The following is a 23,304-nucleotide window of genomic DNA, read 5'->3' on the forward strand; positions in this document are numbered from 1 at the left end:
GCTGGGCCATAGAACAGGTGTGTATATTTAACTCTAAAGGAAGCCACCAATTTTCCGAAGTGGTTATAACTTTTTCATTAAATGAAAGTTGTGGTTGACCAGCATCCTTGCCGACACTTAGTATGGCTGATCTTTTGATTTTAGCCATTCTGGAAGAATGTATTGGCTTTAATATGCCTTTCCCTGATGATGGTGACCATTTTTTTATAGGCAAGTATTTTCATAATTGTAACTGTTTTTATGCTCTGCTGTTGAAATTCATACTTTGTATTCTTCTGTTACCCACAGTCTTCATAATCACTATATTAATGACTCCTAATAGTCTAACAAGAGAATTCTTTGCAATTTACTTAATTACCCTTCTATTAAAATTTAAATTATTTCCAATTTCTCACAATTCTAAATAGCACTAATGTGAACATTTTAGTCATAAACTTCCCTCTATGTTCTAGATTTATGCGTTCAAATATGTAATATATATATATGTTTTTCATACTTTGGATTATTTCTTCAAATTAATCATAGGCATGAAATGATCTGCTGTAAGCATTTTCATGGGCTGGAATGTAGCTTGGGGATAGACTTTTTAACCTAACACACAGAAGGTCTTGGAGCTGTTTGCCACACCACAAAAGAAAAAAAAAAATCATGCTTCATCCTCTCTCTCTCTCTCTCTCTCTCTCTCTCTCTCTCTCTCTCCCTCCCCACTCCCCAACCCCCACTCCCAACAGAGTCTTCTGTGTTTCTCAGACTGGCCTTGAACCTACTAGCCTCCTGCCTCAGTTTCCTGAATGCATAGGTTACGGGCCTATGACCACATACACTTCTGCTGATTTCCTTTTGATTCCTGGCTATGGGGGAAGGGTTGACAATGCTCCCAGCATAGTGCTTCCATAGGTGTCATGCTGTCTTGAGCCAAGAGCAAATGGGGAAAAGAGGAACTTTGGAGGGCCTTATACCTTAAAAATGACCCACCAAAGATGACTAGCAGTAGCATTTCCAGAATTCCCGCATTGAAGTATCTGGTTGGAGAAAATGGAGTTCGAGGCATATTTTCTTGCCATACACATTTCTGTTGGGTTATATATGGATTTGGGGGACTCCAGAGGGATGGTGATAATGAGAGGGGACACCATGAGAGGAGCTTGGGTGGGAACTGAGGTCCACTGCAAAGGCAGTGGGGGAATTGGGTTGATCCTATTATGATGCACATGGAAGGCTGGACAAACTCTCAGCATTGTGCGGGGTACCCAGGAGAGCATATTGATTCTGTCCACCAGCACAGCCCTTCTCCACAACTCTCCAAGCTTCCAACACTCCTCAAACATCTGAGTAAGAGCTTTGCCACATCTGCTGAGCCCCACCTCCACATCCTTGTTTCAAGAGGGGAAGGCGAACACAGTGGAGATGTGTGGAATCCATCAACTCCTGTGGGCAGCATGAGAAGCCTCCCCACGTGGGAGGAAAGGTCGTTGGGCCAGGTTTCCAGGCCTCCCCCTGAGCAAACCCACTGTGTGTTTCCTCAAGGTAACCTTAACTGAACTCCAAAAGGCAACCAGGAGAACGCCTCCATCTGCGCAGGGACCTCACTCTTGCCTACTATTCCCAGACCTTCCACGTTATTCTAGGACAACTCCTGTATCTCTTTCTAATGGTGCCCTTCTTGGGGCTTGCGATGTAGGTCAGTATAGAATTTGCCTAGCATGTGTAAAACCCTGGGTTCCATTCCTCAGCACTTACAAAAGCCTGGCCAAGGTAGGGTCTGAGCCAGGTGTGGTGGTACATGCCTGTAATCCCAACACTCCCAGGAGGTAGAGACAGGAGGATCAGGAGTTCAAGGTCATCCTCTGCTACAAAGTAAGTTCAAGGCCAAAGTAGATTACATGAGACCCTCTAGAAAAAACAGTAAAACAATTGTGACTCTCTCAAGGACATATAGCATTTCTTATTCATGTCTTAGGTGAATTAGTTGATTTCCCCTGAGATGAGGATTTAGGGAGCAGTAGTCTGGGGTTTGTTCCTAGGGGGATACCGGCCAGAGGTGTCCGAGCAGAGATAGAGGAAGGAAGCAAGACATGAATTATGAAGTCACTCCTGCTGTGGGTCCCAAGGGTTCAGTCCCATGTAGTCCTCTGCTGGTTCCAACACTGGTTGAGGGTGTTCCACTGGAATGACTGACAGCTCGTGACATTGGTCAACTGGCTGCTGTGGGTGGGATGGGCTACCGTAGTAGGCTCTGGAGCAGAGATCCAGCATGGCAGCTGGAAGTCAGGCTGCCTTCTTGCTGAGGTGGAACAGCCAAGAGACTGTGGGCAGGGCCCATAACACCAGTAGGGAGGCCCCCATCAGGGCTCAGGCTGGCCAATGAACAGATCTTAAGCAAAATACAGGCTCTGTTAGCTTTGGCCTCAAAGGCACAGCTCCTGTTTGTTCTGGAGAAACCTCAAAACACTACCATCAATCGCCGGAGTATTTTAAGATCAAACCCAGGAGACCAGCACTCCTCGCTTGCCCTCAAAGCGCATTGTAGTCCCTAGACCCACAGTGCCAGCTTTGTCTGCCCACTTGCTAGAAATGTTCCTTTGTGGGTTCCACCCCAGACCTACTGAATCAAGAAGCCTCATGTGGAAACTGCACTTGAGACCCACTGTTCAATTCTAAAACTGAGAATAACTCAACTCTTTCCAAAATGAAGCATTTTTAAATATACATTTGTGAGGAAGGAGCACACGTGGAGGTCAGAGGACAACTTGTAAAAACTGGTTCTCTCCTTTCATCATGTGGGTTCAGGGAATCGAACCCAGGTTATGAGCTCAGCAACAAGCACTTGCCCCATGTCAGTTGGTGACTCCGTTTTGAATTGCTCCCCAGGATAGAATCCCTAAGCACCAGCAGAAAAAGAGGGTTGAGATCTCAGGAAATGTTTCGTTTCATTCCCTTTGAGGAACTCTTTGCTTTTTAGTCCTACCATTTTTTTTTTATTTTATTATTATTATTATTATTTTTTTTTTTTTTTTTTTTGGTTTTTCGAGACAGGGTTTCTCTGTGTAGCTTTGCGCCTTTCCTGGAACTCACTTGGTAGCCCAGGCTGGCCTTGAACTCACAGAGATCCGCCTGGCTCTGCCTCCCGAGTGCTGGGATTAAAGGCGTGCGCCACCACCGCCCGGCTGTAGTCCTACTATTAAAAGTATTCCTAATTATTGATTGCCACCCATGGAACAAAGCCAGACACCACAGCAGAAGATAACCTAAAGGACATCTGTGCTGGATTCCATGGACACGGGGCGGATTTGTGTCCATTTCCTAAGCTAATATTTAAAATGTTTTGGTTGTTTTGAGGCCACACCAGGTGGACAGGAAAGGGGAAGTCTGAGACATTGCAGTATGCGGCAGGGGGGCGGGGGGCGGGGGGGGGGGGGGGGGCCTGGGGGAGGGGTATCAGTAAAAAGGAAAAAGCTGCCCTGGAATTTTTAAATAAATCACAAGAAAGCATGACAAGTTGGGTGTACACATCAGTCAGTTCGTGGGGACCACCTTAACAAAGATGGAGGTAGTTTAGTTGAGTTGGCCCAGGATAAGCATGGGCAGGGGTTGGAGCAGCAAGTGGCAGATGTGGTGTCATACCTGGTCCCACAGGCTGGTGTTCTCTACAGTGTAGAGAGATCTCATTACTTCTCAGGCCCTCCTCTCACACACCGTCGCCTGACATCCAGAAGCCACAGCAGGGGTACCTCAGCAATGTGACATCACAATGTGACCCATTCAGGGTCTTGGGACTGATTTATCCTAAGGGCCCAAGATACTTGATTGCTGTCCACGTTGAAGTCACCTGCAGTTACAGATCCACAGTGACAGACCGCCTGCTGCCTGCTACTGCCTGACCAGGTGCACCTGGTGAGTACTGATACCTTGTCCCCAGCCCCCAGGACCAGGACACAGCCGACAGCTGCAAGCTTAATGCCTTGGAGTCCCCTTGTCCCACTGGGACAGGATGAGCCAAACTGGTAGCCAGGAATATGCACAAATGAGCCCAGACTCGTCTTGGAGACGTTGGCAAAGCTCTGCCATGTCTGCCTCCTTCTGAGCCTTTTCCCGCAGGCTAACCACCTGGAGGAGGTAGGGCTCAAACCAGCACCTGTTTCCTAGGTAAAGGTCACCATGCTCTTGATGGACCCCTGTGACAGGTCTGCAGATGGCAAGTCCTCTGGAGTATATTCCCCAGCCCTCACCAAGGTCATAAGCAGCTATTTGCTGAACACACTTGTCCCCACATGCAGCTTTGTGCTACCAAGCGAGAGGGGCTTGTGATGGATGGAGAGGAAGGAGGGGGCCAGCATGGTGCCTAGTACATGTCGGACCATTAGCTTCCATTACAGCTCTTCATTCCTAGCACCGATCTGAGAAGCAGGTTATTCTCACACTCCTCACAGATGAGCCAAGGAGCTGAGGACTGTGTTCTGTACTGGGTATGCACTTCAGGGGAGAGAGTAACCTGAAATGTGTAGAGTTCTGTACTAGCTGTCCCCAACAAGATTGCTCTGGAAATAGAAGTGAGAACACATAGGCAAGCCTGGCCTTCTGTCAGCCTGGCTGGGGATGGGGAGTCTCAACATCAGTAGGGTGTTAGACTAAAAGATCTTAAAGACCATTTCTAGATCCTACATGGCAGAATTCTGAGTCCCATAGCTTGCTTGTGTGAGCCCAGACAAGCTAGGCCTTCCATGACAGCGGTGGAGTCTGTGTTAGTTGGGCAGAGCCAGAAGGAAAACTAGAGACCAATTGTACCTACCTGCTGGGCCTCAAGTGGTAACAGCAGCATGAGCTAGCTACCCAGGTTATCCAAAGCCACAGGACCAATACAGGGTCAATACACATTGAGCAGAACTAGCCCTGGGCATTAGTCAACACTCAAGCTCTTCCATTTTTCTTACAAAACTACTACCAATTAGATTATGGTGTCAGGCATAATGGAACTGCCTGTGAGCCCAGCACTCAAGTGATAGAGGCGAGAGGATCAGGAGTTCAGAGTCAGCCTCAGCTACATAGAGTTAGTTCCAGGTCAGCCTGGGCTACTTGAGACCTTGTCTCAAAAAGCACAGAAGATTGTGACTAAGGCTGGCTTTGGAGTCAAGAGTACCAGTGTCCCCATTTCACAGATGTATGATGGGTATATAGCTGGCCCAAAGTTAAGGTACTTGTCACAAGCATTCAGGTCTTGTAAATGGCGAGGAGACACTACATCTCCACTTGCCACTACCTCCTGGTCTGCACAAATAGCATTTCCTAATCTTTTTTTTTTTTTTTTTTTTTTAAGTCAGGGTCTTATGTAGTCCAGAAAATGTAACGATCCCCCTGCCTCTACTCCCTAAGACTGGGATCACAGTGACGCAATGCCAGGCTGATCTTTCTTAATCTTCCCTTTGTTTCAAAGACCAGTTTCCATTGTCTTGCCTGATTCCATAGTTTGAGTCCCTGCAGCCTTTGTCCCAGATGGAGTCTTCAGCGCCTGGACATTCCCTTCTGACGGGACAAGGCAGAGCCAGTATTTCCACACCAACAGATGTTCTGTGCTGAGGAAGAAACTCTGCTCATGGAAATGAGCCTTGTCTAATTGTAGTAATCTCCTTTCTGTGTGTCGCCCTGAAATAGTAGCCATGCCCTGTGGCTTTTTTTTTTTTTTTTTTTTTTTTTCACATCAGGGAGCCCCAGATTGGTAGCCAAAACGAGGCTGCAGAGGAGTCCGTGAACAGACCTCTGGTGCCACTAATCCAGAGGAAGGCTCCAGCCTGTTCAGTGTGTGGCACGCAGGGCCACTGTTGGTGTATTTGACTGTTGGTAGACTTAACTGTTGCCCACTGTTGAGCGTGAAGAGCCACATTGAACTCAAGGAAAATGGAACCTCCAGGAAATTCATGAAGGACCAAGCCCCGTAGCATGTGATCTGATCTCTTGAGCCCAAATCTGAGTTTATGTCTGACGTGTCCTATAACCGGCACTGGTCATCAGAACTCTCATCAGATGGGTCTGTTCTTGTGCCTACCAGTAGGGCAGCTGGTAGCCCCTGTGAGGCCATGGAGCCATTTCAATGTGGCTAGTGGGGCTGAAGAACTGCATTTAAATTTTTAAGTTAGATCACATTGCCATTCTTGGCTGCAACTAACTAATGAGCTGGACAGGGTCGCTCTAACTCCCGCCCACTTCTGTGATGTCATCTCTGACCTCAGCCCCTCCCTCTACAGCTCTCTCATAGCTGCATCCCTTCCCCAGGCTGTCTACCCTTGAGATTCTCATGTGTTGTTTCCCCTGTTGGTACTGCTGGTTTTTTAGATCATCTCATGGTCTGTCTCTTTTCTTTGCCACCGCTCACTATGAGGGTTTCGGTTTGGGTCTCTCCTTACAAGGAAGGCTCTAGTTAGATTGTCCCCATCCCCACTACAAATCATCCCTCATCTTTCTGAAATCATCATCTCTGTTTTGTCTCATTTATTGGCATCTCCTAGAGTGTCAGTTCCCCCAGAGCGTGGGTGCTGTCTTCTCACCCGCCACCTCATGCCTGGGACAGTGCCTGACAGGACAAGTGCTCAGCCAGCATCTTATCTAAGCCAATGGATGTGCTGCAGGCAGTGTAGTGAAGAGAGACGATCAGGGGCTTCCGCCCCTTGCTGGATAACCCCAGCAGAGTAGCTTGGTGCAGCAAAAGTTACCTTATTTCTCTCAATTCTATCGCTCAGAAACTTGGCATTGACATCAGTGAGGGTCACTTGATATCTTGGTGTGACATCGGTGAGGATCACTCACTCAGCTGCATTCAGCTCTGAGCAAAAGCTCAACTAGGTGGCCTGTGAAGGCCTCGCTCACATGTGAGTCTTTCAGTCTCTCCAGGGAACATTCCCCATGCAGGTAACTTGAGTTTCGTTGCATCATGGTTATCTCAGGGACCTCACTTTTTATGTGACAAGTAGCTTCTGAGATAGCAAGTAGAAGAAGCCAGTCTGTTTTTTATCATATACGTTGATCAGGCCAAGCCATGGAACAAACTGAGATAAAAAGGGAGAAGTTCTTCGCTTGAGTAGGCAGAAAGTACGTAGGAGGAGGAAAGAATCCACAGCAGCCACCTTTGCAGACAACCATGGTTACTACAGACAGGCAGAGTCCCCGTTGTCTTCCAACCTTTTGGGGGCAGCTTAAATCCAGACCTTCTAGGTCTGGATAAAGCTAAAACTTCATTCTTAGCCAGCTCTAAGAGAGACCTTGACGGCAGGTCAATGGGTGCTCTTAGATCATAGCCCATCAGGGCCGACTTTACATGTAGATTCGTCCCCAGTCCTACCAGTGGGCATCCTTCCCTTGAGGTAAGCATTACCCTCCTCTGTTAGCCCCTTCTCTGTCACCGGCACAGGTGCCCACACAATATCACAAAGTGACTACCTTTTGTGGAATTCCATCCTCCAGGTATGATGTGGCCACTGATGTTTCGAAGTCAGCAGCTGTGATTATCTTCACAGGTTTAAACCCTCACAAGTTTAAGCCCACTAACATTTCTTCTTGGAGGGGAAGAATGACTCACAAGGTTCTGGAAAGGCCGCTCACAAGCAGGGCTCTGAGCAGTTCATGAGGCTGCACATGAGACTCCAGGGAGATGCCTCAGGAATGAGGGGCCTTTCTCTGCCCCTCCTAGATGATGTTTAAGGAGTTATGCTTGCTGAGGGATGGGCTGGTGGTAAACAGAGTGTAGTAGTGTAACATCCTGTAAGTTGCCCATGCCCTTGCAAGGAATCAGCTGAACTCACTGGGTCATCAAGCTGAATTTTGGTGGGACGGCTTCTTTGGTTGTTGGAGCCCAATCTGAGGTAAATATATCTTTGTTCACTTCTTCTCAGGAACTGTTAAAAACACAATCCTACGTCCCAAATACTGCCATACATTCCTTCTTTCCTTTGACATTTGGTTCTCATCATGCTCCCCTTGTAAAATTGGTGGGTAAGGCTTTCACGGTTACAGGATTAGAAACCAAATTCAAACGGCACATAGTCTCTGACATACAACAGTTTGATGTACGATATTTCAATCATTTTTAAACACTTAAATTTTTTATAAATATTTTGCCTGCCTGTACATATGTGTACCACATGCATGCCTGGTAACCCACAGAGACCAGAAGAAAGGCCCAGATCCACTGGAACTGGGGTTACAGCTGACTGTGAGACGCCATGTGGGTGCTGGGATGCAAACTGGGGTCCTCTGCAAGAGAACAAGTGCTTTAACTGCTGAGCCATCTGTCCAGTCCTAATATTGGAATCTTGATGATGATGTGGAAACAATACACTTTCAGTAGAAACTCTACCTAGAATTTTGAATTACGATTTTTTTCTCCTAGGCTGATGACATGAGATCCAATCATTACTTGGGGTACTGGTCAAGGGTTGTGAACTTTAACTGTCAGTCAGCCGTCTGTTCACATGTAGTCGTGAGATCAAATCAGAGATTGTACAGGATTCTGCACTCAATAGTATACTTGAGATATTCCACATTTTACTGAAAATTTTCTTTTAGTTTGGCCCAACTGTATGCTAATATTTGGGCATGATTAAGATAGACTAAGGTGTCATATTCAGCAGGTCAGGTTATTAAATGCAATTTCAACTTACAATGTGTTTATCAGGAGGTAAACACATAAGTCAGGGATCATCTGTAGTTTAAAAGAATAGAATTTTCTGAATGTTGTGATACATTCCTGCAACTCCAGCTGCTTGGGAGGCTGAGACAGGAAGGTCATAAATTCCAGGCCTTTCTGGACTATATGTGTAGTTAGAGGTCAACCTGGGCAACTTAGACTCTGACTCAAAATAAAAAACTGAAAGGGGCAGGGATACAGTTCAGTGGTACAGTGTTTGTCTAGCACGTGTGAGGCCCTGGATTCGATCCTCAGTGCTGAATGGGGGGGGTAGGTGTTGATTGGAGCATACTAGGTCTTTGGTACTGGCTATATATAGACCCTCAAGTATTGCTATCAAGAGGCTACCAGTTAAACACCCTTGGTTCTTTGTCCCCCAAGGATCTCTCTGGCAGGATCTACCCCAGAGAAGAGATCTCCTGCTCCTGGGCACTAAGCAATCCCAGTAGGAAAGGGGTGCACTTCCTCTCCCAGACTTTGCAGCAAAGTGCCAGGGTTCTCTGGTTGGGCCAGCTGGAGCCACGCATCCATGTGTAGCAGTTACTATGGGGAAGAGGATGTGCTGTCTTGTGGCCAGCCTGGATCACTGTGAATCTCTGGACCCAAATGGTGGGGCTGGTCCCTTTGAAGCTACCTGAAATGAAATCAGAAAAGGGTCCCTTTTTCTCACCAGACAGGAAGGAGAGTTATTGAAATGTAAACAAAAGAAAAATCCACCCAGTTAGCCATGGGCACTGGTATGGGTGTCTTGTGTTGGCTGAAACATCAGAGGTCAGACAGGGTCCTTGTAAGTTCCAGAGAGCCCACAACAAACCAGACCTCCAAAACCCCTCTGAGGGGACAGCCTCAGAGAGGCCATGAAATTAAACTCTATAATGAAAAGAAAGCTAAAAACCAGCCAAGGCATGCTTCACCCAGAGTATTGGTTCAAGGAATGTTAACTGGTGTTCCTTCAAAGGCTGTTGAGAAAGTCTAAGTGGTGATGAATGAGACCAAATCAGCAGCAGTTTTTTTGTTCTACGGGACATGTCAGAGCCTTAGACAAGCAGGAACAGCCTGGATCCTAAAGGGTTGAGGGAAGGTAGGCGGGCAGTTGAAAAAGTATTCATCTAACTCTGTCTCAGCAAATTGCCTGGTTTTCCTCGGCTCTCACAATGCAACCAGCTTAGAAAGACACCTATGACCCAAAAAAGTGGGAGGGTTTCTCATGACAGCTGTCAATGCTGAAGCAGAGGACAGCAACTGGGGGTCTAATCCAGGCACTACTGATGTGACTTACCCAGTAGAACGCCATCCCCTGTTAAAGCTCAGCCCCAAGAGGCCCTGAAAACCCAGAGAAACAAGTCCCCGGCTTGTTATGCTGCTGGAGCAGGCGAAGTATGCCCAGTCTCTGTCCCTCTCTAAGGCTCCGCCCTCTGGGAATTGCCATTGCGGAACTGTCTGGAATCATCCCGAAGCCTATCCAGATATTGTTTGGGTTTTGCATTTTTCTGGAGCCGTTACTACACGGGCACAATTGAAGCATGCACAACCATGTGCAGAGGTGACTGGGAAAAAGGGGTCACACTCAACACTAATGGGCTGGGCAAGGAACCCAGTAAAGAATCTATTCAGATCCCCCAAGGCTTCTCTCAGCAGCATTCCTTCCTTGAGGGATGGGCAGAGACCATTGGAATGAGGAAGGCTTACACCCTGCTGTCAGAGGAGGTGGGCTGGAGAACGTCTTTTTGAACAGGTAAAGGTAGAGAAGATGACACTTTCCATGGACCTGCTTTGGAGAAGCTGTAAACCAGGAGCATGGACAGAACTCAGAATATGTTAGAATATCCCCGTGTGCTATCCATCTTACAGATGAGGAAAGCAAGGCCAAGGAAAAGAGGGCAAGTGCCTTGACCAGGTCACATCGTCATGAGATTGTGTCTGAGATTGTTCCTGTGAACTGTGAAGGGGACATGCCTCATGCTTTGTAGAATTATCTCCTTGTACTATCAGAAAACTCTTCCCACAACCCACCCTTCCCCGTGTGTTTCTTCTATGTGGAGAGTGCCTGTTGTTCTTTCTCACACCTTTCCTTATGGATCTGCCTACAGGCTCCAGTGTAGGGCCCTGTGAAGGGCAGTGGGCACTCAGAGAACCTTAGCCTAGCCTGGAACACCCCCGCCCCCTCCCCCCACACCGCTGCAAGCCAGAGGAAGTGGGTGAAAAGTGGAGAAGGCTCCATGGGTCTGGTCTTGTGAAAACACAACCACCCAACCATCAAGATGACGCACGGTGAAGTTAAACAAGCCACAGAATACGCCAGGCAGGAGGGCAGTGGGGTTAGTGCTTCCAGAGCACAGCACTTCCTGCTTTCTACTAGAGAGCTTGGGCATCAGTGTGAGCTGTGCTGATACGGGCAGTTTTGGTAATGGTGCTTTGAGACCCTTCTGAGCCTGGGCCCTTCCAACGGGCTGTTCAGTGACCTGGCATAAGCTTGGTGTGGACCACACAGAGAAGAGAAAAACAGCCATTGTTTGGTTGGCTCAAGTCACAGGTAATTTTCTGAACACACAGAAATCAAGCTGTGACTTCTCCTGATCACGCACATGACCTTAAGTATGTTATTAAACTCTTTAGCTCTACTCCCTTATCTAGCAAGCTGGCTAGAATGCACGCGTGATGGGGGTGTTAAGCTAATTCTGAAACAGCAACAGTCCTAGCCCTTCTAGAATAAGAGCTTCTTCAGTGGTGGCCAGAATGGAGGTTGCAGGTATGTACGCAGCCAGTGAGTAGTAAACCAGGGTTGTCACATGTCTGTCTGCGTCTTCGTGTGGCTCCCCGTCTCACATTGTTGCTCAGAGTGAAGCGAGCAGCATTCGGGGTACAGATGAGATGCCTAGAGGCACAGAGACATGCAAAGGGCTTTCTCAGTTCCTCCCTGGACAGGAGTACAGGTACCATACGTGTGTCCTCAGTCACTCCCAGGTGACTCTACCCAAAGTCAGCGCAGAGAAGAATCAGACCTGAGCGGGGGAAGGTGTGCACACTTGCCCCAATGGGGACTTGAAAAGACATCCAGATAATACCAGAACTCACAGGACTCTGAAAGAGCAGGAACCTGAACAAGGCAAATTAAGCCAGGTTGTCAGGTGTGAAAATTCAGCCATCTTCAGGGCATGCCCACTGAGATGAGCATCTTACTGAGGGGAACATGAAGGTAGAGGCGAGAATGGCAGCCACCTGTTTGTAGACAGCTTCATGGAGAAGGGCAGAAATAGCCCAAAGTAGCATTGTTCAAAGTTTAAGAGGAAACCACCAGGCCCAAAGTGTAGCTTTCCTAACAGATGGGACTTGCTTGAAAGGACTCTTACCCTGAAGCCCCTGGCCTACAGTACCTGATTGTATGATGTCATTGTATTCATATGTACAAATGGCATTATTTCTTATGGAAGCAAAGTCTGTGGTAACAGAAGAAAACTGGTGGCATAGATTTGTTTTGTTGGGTCTGTGTTACAAATATGTGAGCCCTTTCCCAACATTTAAAATTTAGCAACTTGAGGCAGGCATGGTGGCACGTATCTATAATTCCAGCACTCACACTACTGAAGCAGAGGATCATTGCCAGTATGAGGCCAGCTCAAGGCAAGCAATGGCTATACAACAAGATCTTGTCTGGGAAAAAAAATTACTGTTCTGTGTGATGACACATTCTGTAATTCTAGCACTTTGGAAATAGAAGTAGAAGACCAGGAACTCAAGTTCATCCTTAGCTACATAGGAAGTTCAAGTGAGGCCAGCCTGGGCTACATGAGACTGTGTCTCAAAGCAAAGCAAAATAAATACCCCTTATCCTCCAAAAAATGGAGGCAGGCATAGTTGTACTTTGTAATCCTGGTACTTGGAAGGCTGAGGCAGGGGGACTTGGGGAAGTTTGGAGCCAGCCTGGGCTACATAGCAAAAGTTTATCTCAAGCAAACAAAAGAACAAACAAACAAAAAGGAAAGTTGTGCCTAAAAAATCTAAACTTAAAATTTCGGATTCCTTGGCAAAAACCTCCCCAAATCTGGTCTTCTGAGACCAACTTTCCAGAGAGAGGATGACCCTTAGATGGAGTGTGGGGCCCAGTTTAGCCAGAGTCTACATCTCTTTAGTGACCTCTCTCTCAGATGCAATTCCAGCCCCCACTTACCATTGCCCCTGCACTGTTTTTCCTCCCAGGTTTATTCTCTTGCCAGTTCCTTCTGGTTTTTGCATTTGTCACTTACTCCTGATCTGAGCACTTAATAGGTGTTTTACAGGCTCCTAATTTCAAAAGGGTCATGGGAAGAAGACTTCTTCTAGTCTCCACCTCTTGACAATCTAGTCTTGACAATCTAGATTGACACTTGGAAGGGACAAAATATTCTCTGCCCAGGGCAGGAAAGGCAGGTTCACTTCCTCTTAAGTGGTGTATCAACACATGGATGGGCAGGTTTCTTGTAACATTTAAAAAACTAAACCCTAAGAACTAAATCCAGGGTCTTACATATGTTGGGCAAATATTTTATCACTGAGATATATCCACAGCTTCCTTTTAAGGTTTTTTGATTTTTTGTTTGTTTGTTTGTTTCATTTTGAGACATGGTCTAACCAAGTTGCCCAGGCTGATTTTGAACCAGTGACAGCTTCTGAGGTTATGTTCCCTACTGAATGGCTACAAACCCTGCAGATGTACAGAAATGACTTCACGGCTTCCTACAGTTTGCAAAAGAGCTCCAAGGATAATGCCATCAATAAATGTGATACCAGTCTTTGGGGAATCCTTTTCTATGTATCATTGAGTACTTCTCTGAATTCCATTCAAATTTCAAAAATAGAGCTCGCATCCTGGCTCCCCTTCTGAAGCCAGACCCAACTAGCCTCCTGATATTTATTTCAGGGGGGGGGTCTTCATTTTCTGCTTTGGTGACCCAGGAAGGGTTCTTGGATAGGTCTTTGCGTCAAACCTGCAGAGGCATTATCTGTTTTCTTAGGCTTCCGGACCCTTGAGACTCTAACCTAAGTGCAAGCACAGACAGTTCCTGACCTCAATTGGTTCGGCTGGATGGTTTCCAACTTTGTGATGGTGTGATGCACATTTGGTAAGAACTGACTGTGATGTCCACTGAGCTAGTCATATCAAGTGCATTCTCCTAAGTTAAGAAGTTGATTTGGGATGGGATCCACGTCACACAATAGGAGAGTGGGAAAGGGAGACAGGATGAATTAGGTGCTTACAAAGCAGGCTATTTCCCTGAGCAGTGTGCTACCTGTGAACATTTGGGAGATGGGAGTCGTCCCACCTGAGAGGATGGGAATTATTAGCCACTGGCATCCCTCCCTGGCTGGGTAATACTCCCAGACACAGGGCAAAGAGCCACAGGCATTGGCTTTTGTGGGAACTCTTGAGTCCTGGAGGATGAGAAACAGGACTGGGCAGCATCTGCTAAGGTTGCCCTGGTTCTGAGTCCCTGCCTTGGAGACCAGACCTGGCTCTGGGGCTCCCCTAGCCCTGAACTTTTAGCTCACCTCTTTTACTGAACAGGACACCCTCTTTGCTGCTCTGGGCCTCCGTTATTCTAAATCAATCATCAATCAATCAATCAATCAGTTGTAGCAGAGGCTGTGAAGAGGCAGCCATGCCTTGATTGCTCAATCCATGTAGGTCCCAGAACTTGCCAGCGCAACTTGGTTCCTCATCTCTCACTTGCCCACAGTCTTTACTCCGTTTCTATTCCCGGAGTGAGCCCAGCTGGCACCAGGCCTCCTTTCCAGATGAGCAGGCACTTGCTGACAGCCAAACAGTGCTTGCCTCCCAGGCGACTTGAGACACACCTTGTTCTGCCTCCGTGGTCTCTCTAGCTGTGTACCCTTCATGGAGATTCCCCAGAAGATTTGGACTTCGAGCTTCCTTGGTCTGTGGAGAGGAAGAAGAGGGAGGAGGAAGACTCACGGTCAAGCCAGGAGCAAAATCCCAGAGGGAGGTTTCTGAGGTCTGCAGCTCGGCTGCCGTAGTCAGAAACGGAGGCAGCTCTAGGGGCTTCTGAGAAACGTGCTATATGGGAGGGTTGCAAGAGAAGCAGAGCTACGTAGTCAAAGGAACGAGAGGTCATCCATCTGATGGTGACTGAAGTAGGGTAGGAGTGTGAAGGTGTGGAGGGGCCTAGTTGAGGGGGGGGGCATGGAGGGCTTAGAGAGATATAGTTTTATTTTAATTTTAAAAATGTATTTAAAAAGCACAAGATGCCCAGTTACGGGGCTGGAGGGATGACTTGGCGGTTAAGAGCACTTGCTGCTCTTGCAAAGGACCTGAGTTTGGTTCTTAGCACCTGCTTGGGGCAGTTTACAACTGCCTGGACCCCAGCTCCAGGAGATAGATCGTCACTCTCTTCTGGCTACTCGTGCTTTTTCTTAGACGTCTCCACCCTGTGGGGTCCAGGGAGACACAGCCTAGGCCTTGAAACTTTTACATCTTGGGTGGCTTTCCTAGAAGCAGAGCGGGGGATCGGGATTCCACTCACTGCGGGCAGTGAGGGGACAAGAGACGAACTGGTAGTCTAATGTCAGAGTAGTCAGCTCCTGCCTGGCCCCATGGTGCATGCCAGAGCACAGTCTTGACCAGGGGAGACTGGGCCATTGCGCTTCTGTATCTATCTAGAGGCCTCTGAACCTTCCAGTTGACTCCAGGTGTGATAACGTTGTCTCCTAGGCAACGCTCCTCCCACAGCAGAGAGGTTTGCTATGAACCTGCAGCCTCAGATGGTTTGCTGGCTGGGCAGGGGACCTGGGCACAGCCCCAGAAGCACTTACCACTGTGCCTGAGTTTCCTATATCCTTGCATGTGAATACGAAGTCTGCTTCTATCCAGTCTACTGGGAGATTTGATGTCCTTGGAGACATCTCTGCTCCCCTTGGTGGTCCTAAAGCAGTATGGCTGTCGGCATAGATGGGAACAGGTGCTAGTTCTCTGATGGCAGTGTTGAGAGAGTGAATACCTGTGAGGTCTGCAGGATGATGACCTGATCCTTGTCACTGTCACTCTCTGGTCTGTAGAAACATCTTGATATACTCACGGCTGCTGCTTGTGGCTTGGTCACTTACCCTTGGTGTATGTTTCTCCCCCAGGAGTCCCCTTCATCCTGACACCAGGCTTCAGCTTACTTATCAGCCCTTGAAGCACACTCAGTATGTCCTATCCTGGACATGTGGGCTGTTTGCTACAAAACACCAAGGGCAGTTCTGCAGACTCTCTACCTAGACACTGTTCCTGCTGCACCACCATCCAAAACAATGGGGAGATGGCTCTGCTCTGGTCGTTTCCCCATAAGCCCATGGAGGCAGCCCCTGACTCCATGCATAGTTCCCAAGCTCACCAGACAACCAGACCTACCCCTCTGGGAACGTCATGCCTGCTACTTCCTGGTTTGTGCCAGAGAGAGAAAGCAAAGACCCTGCTGCATGACCTGCTTCCTCAGTCCCCATTCTTCCTTTCCATCTAGTACTGCCTCCTCTTCTCTGGCACCGAAGGCAGAGGAAGGAGGAATCAACTCATAAGGAACCACAAAGCAAGAGGTTTAAAACTCATCTATTCTGGTACACCCATGCTCACAGCAGCACTATTCACAGTAGCCAAGAGGTACCCAGTGTCCAGTGATGCATGACTGGTCAACAAAGTGTGTTCAGCCCTCCATACCAGTGCTTCCATATCCCAAAGTTCAGTCAACCTCAAATCAGGAAATAGTCCTTAGAAAAACTGCATGTGTACTAAACATGTATGGACATTTTTGCTGCCTTCGCTCCCTAAACAATATTGTACTGCACCAATTACATGGCGTTTCTATTTCTTAGGTATCATAAGTTACTTAGAGGTTACTTAAACTAAGCATACAGGAAGCTGTACATTGGTCATAAGCAAATACTACAGCCAGCAATGGAGGAGACTTAGTATCTGTAGGTTGCAGCATCATGGAGGTAGAGGATGCCTTGAACCAAGGGGCTGTTGTACTATTGTGTATCCATATGGAGGAATAGTAATCACACTCAAAAAGGGAAGAAATCTTTGTCACATATGATAGCATGGATGAACATTAATAACACTATACTAAATGAAATAAACACAAAAAATCATATACCATATGATTCTATTTATTGTAGCTGAAGTTTTCTCTAGTCCTGCCCAGCCCCACAGACCCCGCAACCACTTATAAAACAATCACTCAGAAGCTTATATTAATTAAACTGCTCGGCCATCAGCTCAGGCCTACCACTGACTATCTCACGTTTAAACTCAGCCCATTTCTGTTAATCTATATGTCGCCACGTGTTCTGTGGCTTTACCTGTGGCCTTTACATGCTGCTCCCTGGACGGCAGGCTGGCGTCTCCTCCTCAGCCTTCCTGTTCCCACCAACTTATGATATTTCCAGAGTAGGCAAGCATCGAGACAGTAGAATTAAATTGCAGTAAAAAAATTGAACAGTGAATTAAAGTATGCACTTGTACAGATATAGATGCTGTGTGACAAACAGTGGAGTAATACTGTTGCTGGTTTGTTTTACCATCAGGGAATGAAACCCAGGGTCCTGTGCATGCTAGGGAGGGCTTAAACTCATTCTGCTCCTGACCCCTTTCTGCTTAAAAAAATTTTTATGTGAATACACATATGTAAGTACGTAAAATAAGTACATAAACCAAACATTCGCTGAAAATGAATCATAAATTCATCTCAAAACAATTCTTTGGTAGCCATATAATTTTACAATTCAAGACAAAAAAGCAAATTTGCATATAAATAAGCTGGGTGTGCTCATTTATTTTTACATTAAGTCTTAGCTGAAGAGGTGGTTTAGTGGGGAAAGACCTTTTCCAGCAAGCACAAGGACCTGAGTGCAGATCCCAAGAACCCATGTAAAAGCTGCTCACAGTAACATGCATGTGTAATGGCATGTATAATGCTATCACTCTTGTAGCAAGACTGGCTGAGGAGTCTGATAAAACAAGAGACCCTGTCTAGAGGGGGAAAGTGAGGATTGACATTAAAGATTGTCCTCTGACCTCCATATGTGTGCTGTGGTATGCTCATAGAGATACTCACGCAAACACATAGATGTACACACATGCACGCATACAAATCACATTCATGTATACACATACACCCCAAGGCGAAAGAAAGAATGAATCAAATCTTAACTGAATTTGACTCTGCAAGATGTAGAACATCAACATTTTTCAAAGTTGACCCATATTTTGATTTTATATATTAATTATAATTACCAAGGCTAAGACCACCACTTCACATAAATATGTAGTACAAAATGGCAGACGTATGCTTAGGACCATTTCAGAAATTGTTGGAAATTCTGTCCTAATCCCAAGCTACAATTTACTGACCAATTTTTTTTATGTGTATGAACGTTAATTCAGCAACTCAAACAGCAATTCTTAAAATAAAATATTCCTATACGGAGTTACATCATATGGGATGGTAATGCTTCCCCCAAGAACCACAGACTACCTACCAAAAACCCCAGTGCCAACAGGAATTAATGTCCAGGATAGAACAATAACCCCTTCCAAACAGTACAGATTATTGTCATCACCTTGGGTTACCTTCTAGAACTTGAAAGTGAGATCCTATTCCTGAAGATATTACACACCATGGACACAGGTCTTGGAGAAATCCAGCTGGAACTGACCTGGTGGTCTCTTCCGTAAGGACTGGCTCTCATAGAATCAGAAGGTGCTGTGTAAGCTGCCAAGAGAGAAAAGCTGTAAGCCTGTGAACCACAACAATGACCAGCCAGGCACGATCACCCCAACAGGGCAATAGTGGCACTTCTATCTTGGGGTAACCAACAGTTGCCTGGTTAGACTTAAGGCTCTCTCAGTAGGAGGGAATTCATGCCTACCACTGTGAACCCAGCCAACTATCCGTAGCTAGAAAGGTCATAGGCCTCAGAGGAGAACCTACTCTGCCATTTTCCTAAACTAACGTAATTTCTAGCTGTGTTCTGCTTATCCTTCTACCCAGATAAGTGCAGCTCTCATCCCTCACCAAAGAAGCTTCTTTATGTAGCCAATGGAGACTAATACAGAGATCCACAACTACCACATCAATGACCTACACTTGAAAATCAGGGGAAATGGAGGACAAGGGGGAAGGAAGTTTGTAAGAGCCAGAGGACCAGGGCGTCTGCTGTGAGATAGTCTTCTGTATATGACAGGGAAGCTGCATCCTTGACATCTCAATAATATGGTCACCCAAACGAGGCCTGTGTGTTAACAACGCCAGGCGATATGCCAATGTGGATGGAGGAAACCTTACAAGGGCCAGTTCCTAGATGAAGAGCTACTTCTAAGCAATCACTGGCTGTTAAGAGAAGGAGAATCTGCTTTCTCTAGGGACAAGCCCCTGATAGGTTATCCATTCCCAAGTGGACAGCTCTAAACACAGTTAGTACTATATACAAGAAGCACAGAAGTTATGTAAATATTATACTCATGTGTATGAAATTCTCAAAAACAAAACAAAACAAAATTTCTGAGACAGGGTTTCTCTGTGTAGCCCTGACTGTCCTGGAACTAGCTGTGTAGACCAGGCTGGTCTTGAATCCACAGAGATCTACCTGCCTCTGCCTTCCGAGTGCTGAGATTAAAGGCATGTGCCACCACTACCCAGCTCAAAACTAAAAATTTTAAAATTAAATTTAAAAATGAATATTAAAAAAATGTAAGTAAAAAGTATCCTCTTACAGTACAATCCAAATATGTACTAATGTAGTACTTATATGCTGAGGAAGGACTAGGAGCAAATTAAGCCTGTTTCCACAATTAAACACAAGAGCAGAAAAGTTTTCATGCACACAGTAGGGAGACTGGAATTCACAGCTCACAGGAGTCCCGAGCCTGAGCCACGTTGTTTCAGGCAGTGTTTGCTGGTGTCACATGTTGTCGGCATGTGCACTTACACCGTGTGTGCTGTGTGTTTAGTGCCACGGCTGCAAGGAACCATGGGATGCAACAGAAGTGCACACTGGCAGGAGCACCTTGGGTTCGCAGTACGTTTGATTTGGGCTCCTTGCCACGTTTTGCACGACCACTACGTCAAGTGATGTGATCTCACATGGAGTCACAGCCCACGGTTTACAACACTGGCTGTTAGACAGTCGCTCTGCTGCTGAACTACATCTCCACCCTCATCTGTTCTCCACATGGCCTCCAGTAAATCTGCTCGCTCTCTCTCTCTCTCTCTCTCTCTCTCTCTCTCTCTCTCCTCTCTCGATCTTTGTAAAGCACGGGGCCCGAAGGGAAGAGAATATTTTCAGGAAGGAAAAATATGACTGAGACCAGTCACAGCTAGAATAAAGGGACTGTCGCCTAGGCAGGATTTTACAGAAGCGAGAAGTAACAGACATGTGTCGCTTAAGGCTAGGGAGGTGTGCCGAGAAACAGGTGAGTCCATGGCTGTGTGAACATCAGAGAGCATACTTAGATACACCTAAAAGGTCTCGTCAGTCACATGACACGGCCTCCTACTGCCATCCAGAGAATGGCTGTGTAAGACTGTCAGGTTAGCTGTGAACCTTTGAATTACTGCCACAAAATGCCTGAGGCAGCTAAGTTGGTAGAAGAAGGGGTTTTGTGAAGCTCACAGATTTGGAAACTGAAAGTCACCCAAGCTATAGAACATGGCATACTTTTTCACACTAAAATTTTGTAAGTAAAAATAATGATAAAAAGTACAATATCGGGCTGGAGAGATGGCTCAGAGGTTAAGAGCACTGACTGTTCTTCCAGAGGTCCTGAGTTCAATTCCCAGCAACCACATGGTGGCTCACAACCATCTGTAATGAGATCTGGTGCCCTCTTCTGGCCTGCAGGGACACATGCAGGCAGAATACTGTATACCTAATAAATTAATAAATCTTTAAAAAAAAAAAAAGTACAATATCATAAATACAAAGGCTAGTAACAGGGGCTTATTGTCATTATCAAGTCCTGTGCACTACACATAATTGATAATTGTACATGCTGAGCTTTGGGCGTGTATGAGTAGTGCATGCATTCGTGTGTGTGTGTGTGTGTGTGTGTGTGTGTGTGTGTGTGTGTGTGTGTGTATGCACATGAAATGGCATGCATACAGAGGTCAGAGGGCAGCTTTGGGGGCTGATTCTCTCATTCTATCTTTATGTGGGTTCTGGGAATCAAATCCAGATCGCCAAGCTCATGCCATCAGGTCTTTACCTGCTGAGCCATCTTTCTGGCTCTCCACTTTAATTTTGAGGCAGAATGTGATGATTAATCTACACTGCCAACTTGATGAGATTTATAATCACCATGGAAACAAACCTCTGGGTATATCTACAAGAGATTTTTCTACGCTAGGCTAACTGAGGTGGGAGACCCACCCTAAATATGGGTAACACGACTCCATGGGCTGGAATCTCAGACTGAATAGGAAGGAACAAGGGAACCCACCAAGCAGGCGACATTCATCGCTCTCTGCTTCTTGCCCACTGGTACAGCGTGACCAGCTGCCTTAAGCTCCTGTCACCATGGTAGACTTCACTCTTGAACCGTGAGCCAAAACTAACCCTTCTTTTCTAAGGTTGTTTCCTTTCAAGTATTTTATCACAGTAGTAAGAAAAAAATCTGCTACCCAGGTCTCTCCCTGAACCTGGAGCTCACTGATTGGCTATCGTGGGTGGCCAGTGAGGCCCTGTGAACTTCTTGTTCCAGCCTTCCCAGCGCTGGCGTCTTAAGTATGTGTCGCCACACCTGACCTTTTCAACAGGTGCTGGGGATCCAAACCCAGTCTTCATGCACGCATGGCATACACTTTACCCAGTCATGTGCTACACAGTCATCAGTGTGTTGGTTTATGCTGCAAACATTGTGCCAAGTGACAGGACGACTATGACATCTCTAGGCCACAGGGAGTTTCAGCTCCATTGTACTCCTACAACTGGGTCCTATTCATACATAATGTCCACTGTTGACTAAAGTGACCTGATCTAGTACATAACTGTACAACCTGATATTCTGAAAGTGCTGAGAGACTCATAGTCATGGGATGAGATGGGGTGTGGACAAGCTTTGGGGACCATTCATGTGTCCTGGGAACCTTGGCAGTTGTCTCGGCTACACACTGGCCTTGGTGGAGATTCGTAGAACCCTATTCAACATTGGAGAGGTGGGTGGAAGTTTTGAGGAGTTCAGACATTTTTAATATTAGGAAGGCAATATAATATGATGACTGTTCTGTGTCTCCCAGACATTCCCAGTGGAGTCTGGCCCAGCACCCTGTAAACAAACCCATTAATATTCTCGTGATGAAATGTATAAATACTCACACCGAATGGGATAATAAGGACTATAAATAGCCTCATGTCCATTCAAACCAGGTTTGGCTCCTAAGTATATACTCCTTGCCAAAAAATGAAAAAAAGAAAAAAAGGAGAAAAAAAAAAAAAAACCACTCTGGTTTTCAGAGCTATTTGGACTTGGAACTGGTAGGATGGAGCCTGTTTGAGTTTTGTGCCATCTGAAGACTGTAAATGAACAGAGAGGCACACCGTGGCAAGGATCCAGCGTGCAGAGTTCCAATACGCCTAGCATTCTGGTTTGATGAAGCACAGATGATTGGCTCACACTTAGTGAACTGGCTATGGGCAGAGCTTGATCCAAACTCAGGACTCCGCTTTTCAGCCAGGCCACTCCAGCGGGAGTTAGCAGTCACCTTCAGACACAGATACCTTACAGCAGAGTCTGAAGTTCATGACCTTCACTCATGTCCCGTTTCCAGTTCCCCAAGGATGGGAGCCCTTCCTTGGCCTTGGTGATATCATCCTTACCCCTAGATCACTGTGTCCTACTGTGGGCCTGTGGAGAAGCCTCTGCTGGAGGCCCTGTCTTACGAGTTCAAAGATTCAAGTTCTTGGGGATGGATCATGCTCACTGAACCCCTGGGGATCACTGAATTTACTTGGTCATCACGTGCAGACTGGCCAAGAGAAAGATCTATAGTAGAAGAATCACGTGCAAGCCAGAAAATAGAAGAGGAAATAAAAGATCTTGCTTTCTATTGTGGACTGGGAACTAAGATTAAGGACAGAAAAAATAACCTCTGTTTTTGACAATGACTTTCTCTGCTCCCAAGGCTTGGTGATGCCCATCCCAGGTCTCTACTGAATGAGTGAGCTACTAAGTGAACCTCAAAGGTCTACTATGATCCTTTGTTATAACTAATGCCATCCCAACTAAAATAAAGTGGGTGGCACTTGGATTTTTCCTAAGATAATCGAGAAGGCCAAGGGTAGACGCCTTCAGGCACGGCTAAACCCAGCACGCCAGTCAGTACTGGGGGGTCTGTCTTTTTCCTCCTCTCAGGGCTGCTTTCCTTGTCATGTAGGGCCTCCACTAGTGGCTGGCAAGCTCACATCCTCCAGCCAAGCAATCCCCACAGAGAGAGGAACCTGAGTAGCCAGCCTCGGGACATGGAGGTGAGCTGTGTGCACCTTGGAGATGCTTTCTGAGCTGACTGTACAAAATGCAGCCCTTTGGAAGCTCTCCAAGGCCATGAGCATGATGCTCCCTTCCATTATATGAGGGCAGCCTTGCCATGGCTCCTGCAACT

The 23,304-nt window shown here is 46.6% G+C and overlaps 1 protein-coding gene and 1 long non-coding RNA gene across 5 annotated transcripts in view; one reads left to right on the forward strand and one right to left on the reverse strand.

Annotated features, from left to right (window-relative positions):
- Positions 1-2,681: 2,681 nt before the first annotated feature.
- On the reverse strand, positions 2,682-5,298 carry LOC131909733 (uncharacterized). The gene is made up of 2 exons (XR_009378922.1): positions 3,625-5,298; positions 2,682-2,881 (listed from the first exon to the last, which is right to left on the reverse strand). It is a non-coding gene; the product is annotated as an uncharacterized LOC131909733 (long non-coding RNA).
- The window catches only part of Banf2 (BANF family member 2), a 40,245-nt gene continuing 20,700 nt past the window's right edge, over positions 3,760-23,304 (forward strand). For 3 of the 4 annotated variants that reach the window (XM_059261543.1, XM_059261544.1, XM_059261545.1), the window contains exon 1: positions 3,760-3,894. The gene's annotated coding sequence lies outside the window, so the exon portion shown is untranslated. The remainder of the gene's footprint in view (positions 3,895-23,304) is intronic. The other variant, XM_059261542.1, reaches the window with a different exon arrangement.

This window comes from Peromyscus eremicus, chromosome 4, assembly GCF_949786415.1.
Source record: "Peromyscus eremicus chromosome 4, PerEre_H2_v1, whole genome shotgun sequence".
NCBI classification, from domain to species: Eukaryota; Metazoa; Chordata; class Mammalia; order Rodentia; family Cricetidae; genus Peromyscus; species Peromyscus eremicus.